This window comes from Phyllobates terribilis, unplaced genomic scaffold, assembly GCF_046119375.1.
Source record: "Phyllobates terribilis strain yellow unplaced genomic scaffold, ASM4611937v1 Scaffold_318__1_contigs__length_2195899, whole genome shotgun sequence".
Taxonomy (NCBI): domain Eukaryota; kingdom Metazoa; phylum Chordata; class Amphibia; order Anura; family Dendrobatidae; genus Phyllobates; species Phyllobates terribilis.
In genome coordinates this window covers 30,399-41,911 of record NW_027363078.1, presented here as the reverse complement: position 1 = coordinate 41,911, position 11,513 = coordinate 30,399, and the positions used below count along the sequence as shown (strand labels likewise).

Genomic DNA, 11,513 nt, shown 5'->3' with positions numbered 1-11,513 from the left:
CTCAGAGACGGTGCGGTGTAATTCAGGGTCTTTACTGGTAACAACGATAGACCCTCCCGGAGTACTTGCTAGCGAACGGGGCCTGGTCAGTCCTTGAGCAGATGGGATCTCCCCTGGCCAGGCGGAGTTGTAGGCCTCCCAAACTGACTGTACTCTTCTGGCTACCTTGCTAGAAGCGGATATAAGTAGCCCACGTCCCTGAGTGTACCGTGTGGTGCTCACCCGTATGGCCGGTGACTCGGGGCCTTCTAATGACTTCCGCTCCACGATGGCGGCGCTGGTCCCACGCGTGTGACCGTGCCTTCGGGTTTCTGGGCCTGAGGACCTGAAATCCCCTGCCGGTCGGCTTCTGCTGCTGGGTAAGAGTTAGTCCCCACAGCCTCGGACGCCGGGTCCGGTAAGAAAGCTTCTCAGTCAGGGCGAGCTCTGCAGCTGCCAGCCCCTGACTTGTAGTAGTATTGCTCCCACTGAGCTTCTGCTGTTTCTTCCTGTGACTGTTTCTTGTCTCTACTCTCCTTGACTGACTAACCCTGCTTCAGCCTCGGGTTTATATAGGGGAAGGTCTTCCCCTCCCAAGACTGGGCAGGAGGTGTGGCATGCACAGGATCCCTGACCAAAGGACCTCCCACCTGCTCTCAGACATAACATTACATTACTGTGGGAAACCAGACCCCTGGGGTGCCACACATGGTTGGTATGAACCTGAACTTGAAGAAGGTTTTAATATGGGGGAAAACTGGGACGGACAAGTGGGACGGACAGATAGTGTGTTTAGGCGATACGCCAGTCTAAAGAAATGTGTTTTTAGGGTTCGCTTGAAACTGTGGGTATTGGGAATTAATCAAACTGTCCTGGGTAGTGCATTCCAAAGAATTGGTGCAGCACGCGAGAAATCTTGGAGACGGGAGTGGGAAGTTTGGATTATGGAGGATTTTAGTTTTAAGTCATTTGCAGAACGGAGGGCACGTATAGGGTGGTAGACTGAGACAAGGGAGGAGATGTAGGGGGGTACTGAAGCATGGAGCGCTTTGTGGGTAAGCGTGATAAGTTTAAAACAAACTCTATATTGGATGGGCAACCAATGCAATGACTGGCACAGGGAAGAGGCATCGGTGTAGCGGTTGGCGAGGAATATGATCCTGGCTGCTGCGTTAAGGACGGATTGGAGAGGGGAGAGTTTAGTATGAGGGAGACCGATTAGTAGAGCGTTGCAACAGTCAAGACGAGAATGAATAAGAGCTACAGTAAGAGTTTTTGCTGAGTCAAAGGTGAGAAAAGTCCTGATTCTTGAGATGTTTTTGAGGTGTAGATGATATGAACGAGCGAGTGATTTGATGTGAGGAGTGAAAGAAAGATCTGAATCAAAAATGACCCCAAGACAGCGGGCTTGTTGCTGGGGAGTAATGGTTGAGCCACAAACGGAAATGGCAATATCGGGCACATGTAGGTTAGTGGAGGGAGGAAAGACGAGTATTTCAGTTTTTGACAGATTCAGTTTTAGGCAGAGGGAAGACATAATGTTAGATACAGCAGAAAGACAATCACTGGTCTTTTGTAGTAATGCAGGGGTGATGTCCGGAGCAGAGGTGTATAATTGGGTGTCATCAGCATAGAGATGGTACTGAAAACCGAATCTGATTGTTGGTCCAATAGGAGCGGTGTATAAGGAGAAAAGAAGGGGGAATAGGACTGATCCTTGAGGAACCCCGACAGTAAGGGGAAGTAGGGAGGAGGAGGAGCCGGCAAAAGACACAGAGAAGGAGCGGTCAGAGAGATTGGAGGAGAACCAGGAGAGAACAGTGTCCTTGAGACCAATAGTGAGGAGGAGCTGGTGATCCACAGTGTCGAATGAGGCAGAGAGATCCAGGAGAATCAGCAAGGAGTAGTGACCATTAGATTTAACTGTTAGTAAATCATTAGAGACTTTAGTGAGGGCAGTTTCAGTAGAATGTAAAGAGCGGAAACCAGATTGTAAAGGGTCAAGAAGAGAGTTGTCTGAGAGATAGCGGATGAGACGGGAATGGACCAGGCGTTCCAGGAGTTTAGAGATAAAGGGAAGATTGGAAACAGGTCTGTAGTTGGCCGTGCATTTCTGGTCAAGGGATGGTTTTTTAAGTAATGGATGTATGCTGGCATGTTTAAAAGAGGGAAAGACACCAGATGAGAAGGAAAGGTTGAAAATTTTAGTTAGGTGAGTGGTGACAGCTGGAGCAAGGGACTGAAGGAGATGTGAGGGAATAGGGTCACTGGTGCAGGTGGTAGGGCGAGAAGATGCAAGGAGGCTGATCACTTCATCTTCCGTGACTTGTTCGAAGTCAGAAAGTGAGCAAGATGCAATGTGGCGGGGGAGAGCATGCATAACATTTGGGGATTGGGAAAAAATTTCCTGTCGGATATGGTCAATTTTTTCTTTGAAATAATTGGCCAGATCGTCAGCGCTGAGGTCGGTGGTCGGGGCCTGTGCTGTTTGATTGAGGAGAGAATGAAACGTGTCAAAGAGTCGTTTAGGATTATTGGAAAGTGAGATGATGAGGTTGTTAAAGTAGGTTTGTTTGGAGAGGTGAAGCGCAGAGTTATATGTTTTCAGCATAAATTTATAATGGAGGAAATCTTCGGGCAGATTTGATTTTCTCCACAGCCGTTCAGCACACCTGGAGTACCTCTGGAGGAGACGTGTTTGAGGCGTGTGCCAGGGTTGTCGCCGTCTATGCTGAATTGTTCTTTGTGTAGGAGGTGTGGCTTCATCCAGGGCGCATAGCATTATTTTGTTATAATGCTTCAATGCAGAGTCGGGACATGAGAGGGAGGAGATTGGGGCCAATGATGATTGCAACCTTTTTATAAATTTCTGGGTGTTAATGGCGCGTAAATTTCTATAAGTGTGGACGGTGGGAGTGTCTTGAGTAGAGTCACAGTTCTTGACAGAGAATGAAAGAAGATTATGGTCAGAGAGTGGTAGGGGAGAGTTAGTAAAGTCATGTACTGAGCAAAGCCGGGAGAAGATCAGGTCCAATGTGTTCCCGTCTTCATGTGTAGGAGAATTAGCAAGCTGTGAAAGGCTGAAGGAGGAGGTTAGTGATAAAAGATGAGCGGCAGATGGGGAAAGAGAATCGCCAATTGGGATGTTAAAATCTCCCATGATTATCGTGGGGATGTCGCAGGATAGAAAATTTGGAAGCCAGGCAGCAAAGTGATCCAGGAATTGACGGGGGGGACCTGGAGGGTGATAGACAACCGCCACTCGCAGGGAGAAGGGCCGGTAGAGTCTGACTGTGTGGGCCTCAAAAGACGGGAAGATAAGGGAGGGTACAGGGGGATAACCTGAAAAGTACATTTTGTTGAAAGCAGACCAACACCTCCACCTGATCTGTTGTCAGGTCGCGGGGTATGAGAGAAATGTAGGCCACCATAGGAGAGAGCTGCAGCGGCGGTGGTGTCCGACTGCTGGATCCAGGTTTCAGTGAGAGCCAGAAGGTTGAGGAAAAAGTCACGGATGTAAGAGAGTTTATTAGAAGCTGAGCGCGCATTCCAAAGGGCACAGTTGAATGAGACAGAAGATATGCAGGGAATATTAATGAGATTAGCAGGGTTTCTGAATGTAACAGGGAAAGAGTTAGTGTTATTATTACTGGAGGGTCCTGGGTTGGGAGAAATATCACCTGCGACTAAGAGAAGGAAGATACAGAGAGTGAGCAGATGGTTGTATTATGGCAAGAAAAAAGCAGCTAAGTAAAGAAAAACGAGTGGCCATCATTACTTTAACAAATGAAGGTCAGTCAGTCCGAAAAATTGGGCAAACTTTGAAAGTGTCCCCAAGTGCAGTTGCAAAAACCATCAAGCGCTACAAAGAAACTGGCTCACATGAAGACCGCCCCAGGAAAGGAAGACCAAGAGTCACCTCTGCTTCTGAGGATAAGTTTATCCAAGTCACCAGCCTCAGAAATTGCAGGTTAACAGCAGCTCGGATTAGAGACCAGGTCAATGCCACACAGAGAACTAGCAGCAGACACATTTCTACAACAACTGTTAAGAGGAGACTTGTGCAGCAGGCCTTCATGGTAAAACAGCTACTAGGAAACCACTGCTAAGGACAGGCAACAAGCAGAAGAGACTTGTTTGGGCTAAAGAACACAAGGAATGGACATTAGACCAGTGGAAATCTGTGCTTTGGTCTGATGAGTCCAAATTTGAGATCTTTGGTTCCAACCACCGTGTCTTTGTGCGACGCAGAAAAGGTGAACGGATGGACTCTACATGCCTGGTTCCAACCGTGAAGCATGGAGGAGGAGGTGTGATGGTGTGGGGGTGCTTTGCTGCTGACACTGTTGGGGATTTATTCAAAATTGAAGGCATACTGAACCAGCATGGCTACCACAGCATCTTGCAGCGGCATGCTATTCCATCCGGTTTGCGTTTAGTTGGACCATCATTTATTTTTCAACAGGACAATGACACCAAACACACCTCCAGGCTGTGTAAGGGCTGTTTGACCAAGAAGGAGAGTGATGGGGTGCTACGCCAGATGACCTGGCCTCCACAGTCACCAGACCTGAACCCAATCGAGATGGTTTGGGGTGAGCTGGACCGCAGAGTGAAGGCAAAAGGGCCAACAAGTGCTAAGCATATCTGGGAGCTCCTACAAGATTGTTGGAAGACCATTTCCGGTGACTACCACCATGGTACTTCGAGCCAGTGCCAGCTGGCTCAGTCATAAATTGCATCTCCGTGGCATAGAGGGTACCATAATAACACAATAAATCATTAAAGCAATGCAACGATACCAAACCATAGCAAATAATCCTTGATTCAACAATCAACATGTATAGTGTAAAAGGAATGTTCTCACCCAAGGCATTGTGGATATGAACATGTTTCAGGTATCTCCTCTTGGTATGCTGGATGAGCCCAGACTGAGCAAAATGCCAGTTTTTCTCCCAAAAATACTGTCCTTGTTATCCTGGCATGTAGCTTATTAGACTCAGTCTCACGTCCAATCTTGTAATCTGTTGTCGAGCCTTAGGCCATTGGTAAGCTTCCTGTTGGCAAAGCAACTCATCGCCATCCCAGGATCATAATGCGGGGGAGACAATGGATTGACAGATGGGCCACTCTTTCTCTCTGTCAAACCTGTAATTAGGATTCACCCTCTTAATGTATCTTCAGTACTATTTCTGTCTCCTTCTAAGATTTCCTATTATGTCCTTAGGCGTGCTGTGGATATGATTATGGTGGCTGGAGTTCGACTACTCCTGGATGTAACTTTACCTTTGTGACAAGTCAGTCTCATTTGTATATGGTGCGGAAATATTGACACTCCATTTTTAATTGTGTGGACACTTTTCTATACTAATTGCATGATAGGAGGCTTGCTGCGAGAGTGAAATGGCACTGGTGGTACATCAAGGGGGTAAATCCTGATGCCAGGTTCCCTATAGGAACTGTCAATTTGCTGTCTAATCTCTGCCACCCCTGACTTGTGCCAATGTCACCAGATTATAAGTGGTATTCCCTTTACCCGTCATTGTGTTAATGTTATGGCATGTACGTGTCTACCGGTACTTTCACTGACGAGGGTCTTCACTGTGAGCTCTAGAAAACACATTTAGAAATCCCTTTTGTATTCACATCTAATCTATCTTTCATCCTTATAGGAAATCCTTGTGATGATAACGGTTTATCACGAAGTTGTAAAAAAGAAGATATCGGGAAGCACTCTAATGGAGAAAACCTCATCACCCTTCCTGCACCTCCTGGACTTCACAGCACTTCACTTTCTTATAATCCTCCTAATCATGAGGAATCCTCTCTTGAGCAATCTTGCATTATTACCACTATTCCAGGTGACACAGTGGATATAAGACTTCAGTGTGACAAGCAACTTGCTAAAAGCTCAGCTCAGACACAAAGAAAACACAAAGGAAAAAAGTCATACTGCTGTTCAGAATGTGGGAAATGCTTTACAAATAAATCAAAACTTGTTATGCATGGGAGAATTCACACAGGAGAAAAAACATTTTCATGTTCGGAATGTGAGAAGTCTTTCACAGAAAAAGGGAGTCTTATTAGACATCAGAGAATTCACACAGCCATATTCTTGCTCACACTGTCAGAAATGCTTTACGGATAAAGCAAATCTTGTGAAACATGAGAGTAATCACACAGGAGAGAAGCCATATTCATGTTCAGAATGTGGGAAATCTTTTAAATATAAATCAAGTTTTGATAGACATTATAGAATTCACACTGGAGAGAAGCCTTATTCATGTTCACTGAGTGGGAAATGTTTTACACAAAAATCACATTTTGTTTTACACAAGAAAATTCACACAGGAGAATATTCATGTCCAGAATGTGGGAAGTCCTTCACAGATAAAGGGTATCTTATTGTACATCAGAAAATTCATACAGGAGAGATACCGTATTCATGTTCAGAATGTGGGAAATGTTTTGAAAGGAAATCATATCTTGATGCACACAAAAAAACTCACACAGGGGAGAAACCGTATTTATGTTTAGAATGTGGAAGGTGCTTTGCAGAAAAATGTAATCTTGTTAAACATCAGAAAGTTCACACAGGAGAAAAGCCATGTTCATGTTCAGAATGTGGGAAGTCCTTTAGAGATAAAGGGAATCTTATTACACATCAGAGAATTCACACAGGAGAGAAGCCGTATTCATGTTCATAATGTGGGAAATGTTTTAGAAATAAATCACATCTTGTACAACATCATAGAGTTCACACCGGGGAGAAACCATTTTCATGTTTACTCTGTGGGAAAGGCTTTACAGAAAAATTAGATCTTATTAAACATGAGAAAAGTCACACAGCAGAGAAGCCGTATTCATGTCCAGAATGTGGGAAGTTGTTCACAGATAAAGGGCATCTTAGTATACATCAGAGAATTCATACAGAAGAGAAGCCGTATTCATGTCCAGAATGTGGGAAGTCGTTCACAGATAGAGGGCATCTTAGTATACATCACAGAATTCATACAGAAGAGAAACCATATTCATGTCCAGAATGTGGGAAATCTTTTAAACAAAGAACAAAGTTTACAATGCATGAGAGAATTCACACTGGAGAGAAGCCGTATTCATGTTCACTGTGTGGGAAATGTTTTACACAAAAAACACATTTAGTTTCACATGAGAAAATTCACATGGGAGAAAAAACATTTTCATGTTCAATATGTAGAAAGTCCTTCATTGAGAAAAGGGGTCTTATTCGACATCAGGAGAGACTCCATATTCATGTTCAGAATGTGTGAAATCTCTTATAAATAAATCAAGTCTTATTACACATGAGAGAATTCACAGGAGAGAAGCCGTATTCATGTTCACGATCTAGGAAATCTTTTATACTTTTATAAATACCGTATTTCTCACATTAGAAGATGCACTTTTTTCCTCAAAATTTTGGGGTGGGGGAAGGTGGTCTTATAATGCAAAGGTATTATACCTGGGGGGCGGTGTCGGATCAGGGTCACAGATACAGGAGGTTGGCGGCGGCAAGAGTGGGGCGATGCTGCGGGCCCCGTCCTCAGAAGGGTCGCTGATTCAAGGCGGTGGTGGTGGTGGCGGGAGTGGGGCGATGCTGCGGCCCTATCCTCAAAAGTCGATGGTGAGTGGAGGTTCCCTATCCCGTAGCCATAGCCCTGCTGTGTGCTTCGGAAAAATGGCCTCCGGAGCATGCGCAGATTGAGATCTCGGGAGATGTGAATAAAAGCAAAAACTTTTATTGAAAAATCCAATTTAAAATCATGGAAGCATTATAAAATATGACATTCTGGGGATAGTAGCAAAAAATCTACGCGTTTCGAACCAGCATTTGTGTTCAGTTCTTCTTCATGGCATAATAAATAACCAGTAACCGGCTTCTTATACACATCATAGGGTCTAATGCACAGCGGAGACCCCCAGCCCCAAATGGACATGTGCAAGTATGTCTACATTACCCCTATGGATGATCATATGTCCCCAACAAAAAGCATCCGTGCAATAGAAGAATGAAGTGTCTGCATCTATAATGTGTATATTATGTATAATTACTATAAAAGAGGAAAAAACACAATTCAGTAAATGGATACAAGGTCTGAAGGAAGCTTCATATCACTGGGGAATCTGGAGTCCAATTCCAGAATCCACAAGGCTTCTCTGGGGTGTACTTTTATACCAATCTCCCCCCTTAGCTGGTCTGGTGACATATTCAATACCCACAACTGTAAAGTGATTAATCCCTATTGTGTTCTATGAAATGTTGCACAAACCACATTTAGGTCTACCACATTCAATAAAACCTTTGGTATTCAACCACGTGTCAGTTGGCGTTTTGTTGAGATATATGTAAATTGCCTCTTCAGAGAAAAAGAGGACTTGTACTCTATAGCGCCACCTATTGGAAGCAGCAATCCTACAAGTCACAATGAACCCTTTAACGAGTCGTGCAACATGACTTAGGATAGAAGCCAAATCAGAATCTCAATTTGCAGACAAGGTGTTTCGGGCTGTTGGCCCTCGTCAGTGCAGAGTATGAGACCTGATTTGACTAGGTGAGAGGCTCTGAACCGAGATCTCTGAAGAGGCAATTTACATATTACATTTCCCAGAGGAGCATTGCATGGCGAATAAGCCTCCTTACCTTGACGTGCCAGAGCTGGTGTGTCACTCTCCATAAGGAGAAACGTTACCCCTTAGACCTCTGTTGAGATATATAAATTGAGAAGGGATCACCCACACCCAGGATCTGTCGGAATCTTGTTCAATCCCGTACCACAGTCTGGATGATTAGTTCACAGTGTTGAATATATTGCAGAATTATTTCTACTATTTGTGTATATGCTGAATGAAATATTATTGGATAAATTATGAAGAAAAACAATTTGGTGTTCCGCTTTCTATTTTTGCATGGACTATAGTCATTTGGTGTGAGCAGCTGCTATGCGGCTATTATAAGTGAGGGATTTTTTCAATTTTTGGATACTCCTGGATAACCCCGTATACACGCTAGACTAACGTAGGCCGCACTCGCTGATATCAATGGGTTCGGCTCACAGTCTACGGCTACGTTCACACATCTGTGTGGCTGTTACAATCCGAGGTAAATAGACCAATATTTTCTCAGGTGACATCCAAGTTGTACCCTGGTTGCTTCTGTGTGTAGAGGGTCCTTGCTTCCAAGCTAATAAAAAAACTTTTGGAAGGTCACCGTCAGAGAGAGATTAAAATCCATAACACATCTTCAAGGACATGTCCCCCTCACAATAAACATATGGGAAAGAGAGAAAACCAATTATAGCTAGAGAGAGCGAGAGCACCTCATCTCCTTTTTGAAGCACAGACCTTCTCGCATGGACAGGTGATTAAAACAGGATTTCTGCTGGGGAAAAAGACTGTCAGCTTGAGATCTATTTCCGCAGGGGCAGAGCAGTGCAGGGGCCGCCATTGTTCCAAGGAAGAAGCATCCTCGGTTCAAAGGATTTTTCTGAGAATGTTCCAGATTTTGTGTCTCCATTGTCCAGTTATTAATATTGGGGTTTGTATATTTTTGGCGTTGTAGTGAAGGGAACGCATTCACTCACATCACTGTAGGGCTATGTAAGGTGGCTAATGGTCGCATAGTCGATGGGAGTTATGTGTCACAGATATGGCTGGTCTCTGTGATGTAACCCGGAGTGTTTTCTCTGGTGCATGTACAGCTGTGCTCAAAAGTTCACATACCCCAGTTCTTAATACCATGTATTGCCCCCTCAAACATCAATGACCGCTTGAATTTTTGCTTTCTTGGCCTTGTTTCAGAAAATATGAATGATAACAAAAAACTTTTTCTCCACTCATGGTTATTGGTTGGGTGAAACCATTTATTGTCAAAACTACTGTGTTTTCTCTTTTTAAATCTTAATGACAACCAAAAACATCCAAATGTCCCTGATCAAAAGTTCACATACTTCAGTTCTTAATACCGTGTATTGCCCCCTCAAACATCAATGACAGCTTGAAGTCTTTTGTGGTATTTGTGGATGAGGTTCTTTATTTTCTCCCGGAATGCCGATAAACTGGTCGGACTGGTCGAGACATACCAGGGGGTTGAAGGTTCCTTGGGAAGGCAGTCCACTCCATACTGTGGCTCCCGACAGGAGGCCCAAAGGGGGGTGGGGCATCCAAGGTCGAAAGGGACGGGGGAAGTGGTGCCCAAAGTCCCTACCGGTGATGTTGTTTGCTGGAGGTGCCATGGCTCAGGCCATATAGCCGCCCGTTGTCCCTTGAACCCCGAGCGGATGGACTGCGGCATAGGACGCCACTGTTCATATTATGTGTATCCGTCCTGCAGTGTGAACTGTCCAACCAGCGAGGGGCCTCAAGCATATCCCGTGAAGGTGAACGGGTGGGAGGTAACGGCACTTAGACTCCGGGAGTCTGGTGACCCTTGTGAGGGCCACCCTTCCCCTCCAACTGATCCCAGGGGAAAAAGTTAGTGTACCATGCATTCATGGTGATGCTAAGGACTATGCCACACGCTATCCAGATGCAATTCTCCAGAGAAACTCCTCTGCAAAGAGTATAGCCCGCAAATTGGTCCACGTTTTTCCCGGACAGGTTTACCAAAGGAGATCATGACGGACCAGAGAAAACATTTTAAGAGTAAGGTGATGAGGGAGTTCTGCAAGGTCCTGGAAATCTCCCAACTGAGGACTTCAGTGTACCATCGTCAGACAGAGGGCACTGTGGAAAGGTTTAATAAAACGTTAAAAGAGTATGCTGAGGAAGGCCATAGAAGGGGACGGTAAAGACTGGGTGTCAGGGATTCACACGATCCCGATTACTCACAGAGACCACCCACTGTGATGTCTTGGGCAAACAGCTCTCTGCTGCCCCCCTCCATAGGAGGCTGCAGGCTGTTCTCCCTAAGTACTTATCAGCAGGCTAGCAGTGAGCGTACAGCATACACACACCTTCCAACACATAGTACGAGGGCATATACATATATTCTATCACTGATAGCCTCACGATAACCCACTTAATATTATTCGCTGCCACCACCAATCAGCTTTAAAATATAATACAGGTCTGATCGGTCAGTTGCTTTCTGGTAGCGTATATGGCTTCGGGGGAGTAACGATTACAGGACAAAAGAAACAAGACTATTAAATTTCATATTTAATCCGAAAGGGATGCAGTGTTTATGAAAAGTATACAAAAGGTTTTACAAAAGGAGAGAATACAGTACAGGGTATACAGTTACATGAAATAAAAAGGATTAAAAAGGGACTTACTACAAAGATCGCAGAGACGATTCAGTTTAGCTGGAGGGGGGGCGCTCCTATTGATTTGACCGTTATCGAACGTGACCCCTGCTATATCAAATATATTACTCCCGGCATGAGTATGGACCCATCTTCAGCTGGGTCTTTTATACCGAAGGGGAACCTGCCCACATACTCCCCTGCTATGACCTCACGTGGGTGGTCTCCGCCCTTTATGGTTTTATTAAAATATCTAGTTTCTGCGATAACTTC

General features: G+C 44.8%; 1 pseudogene; it reads left to right on the top strand.

The window, feature by feature from the left end:
• Window positions 1–5,561: 5,561 nt before the first annotated feature.
• On the top strand, window positions 5,562–8,100 carry LOC141221122 (uncharacterized; annotated as a pseudogene).
• The last annotated feature ends 3,413 nt before the right edge of the window (window positions 8,101–11,513 follow it).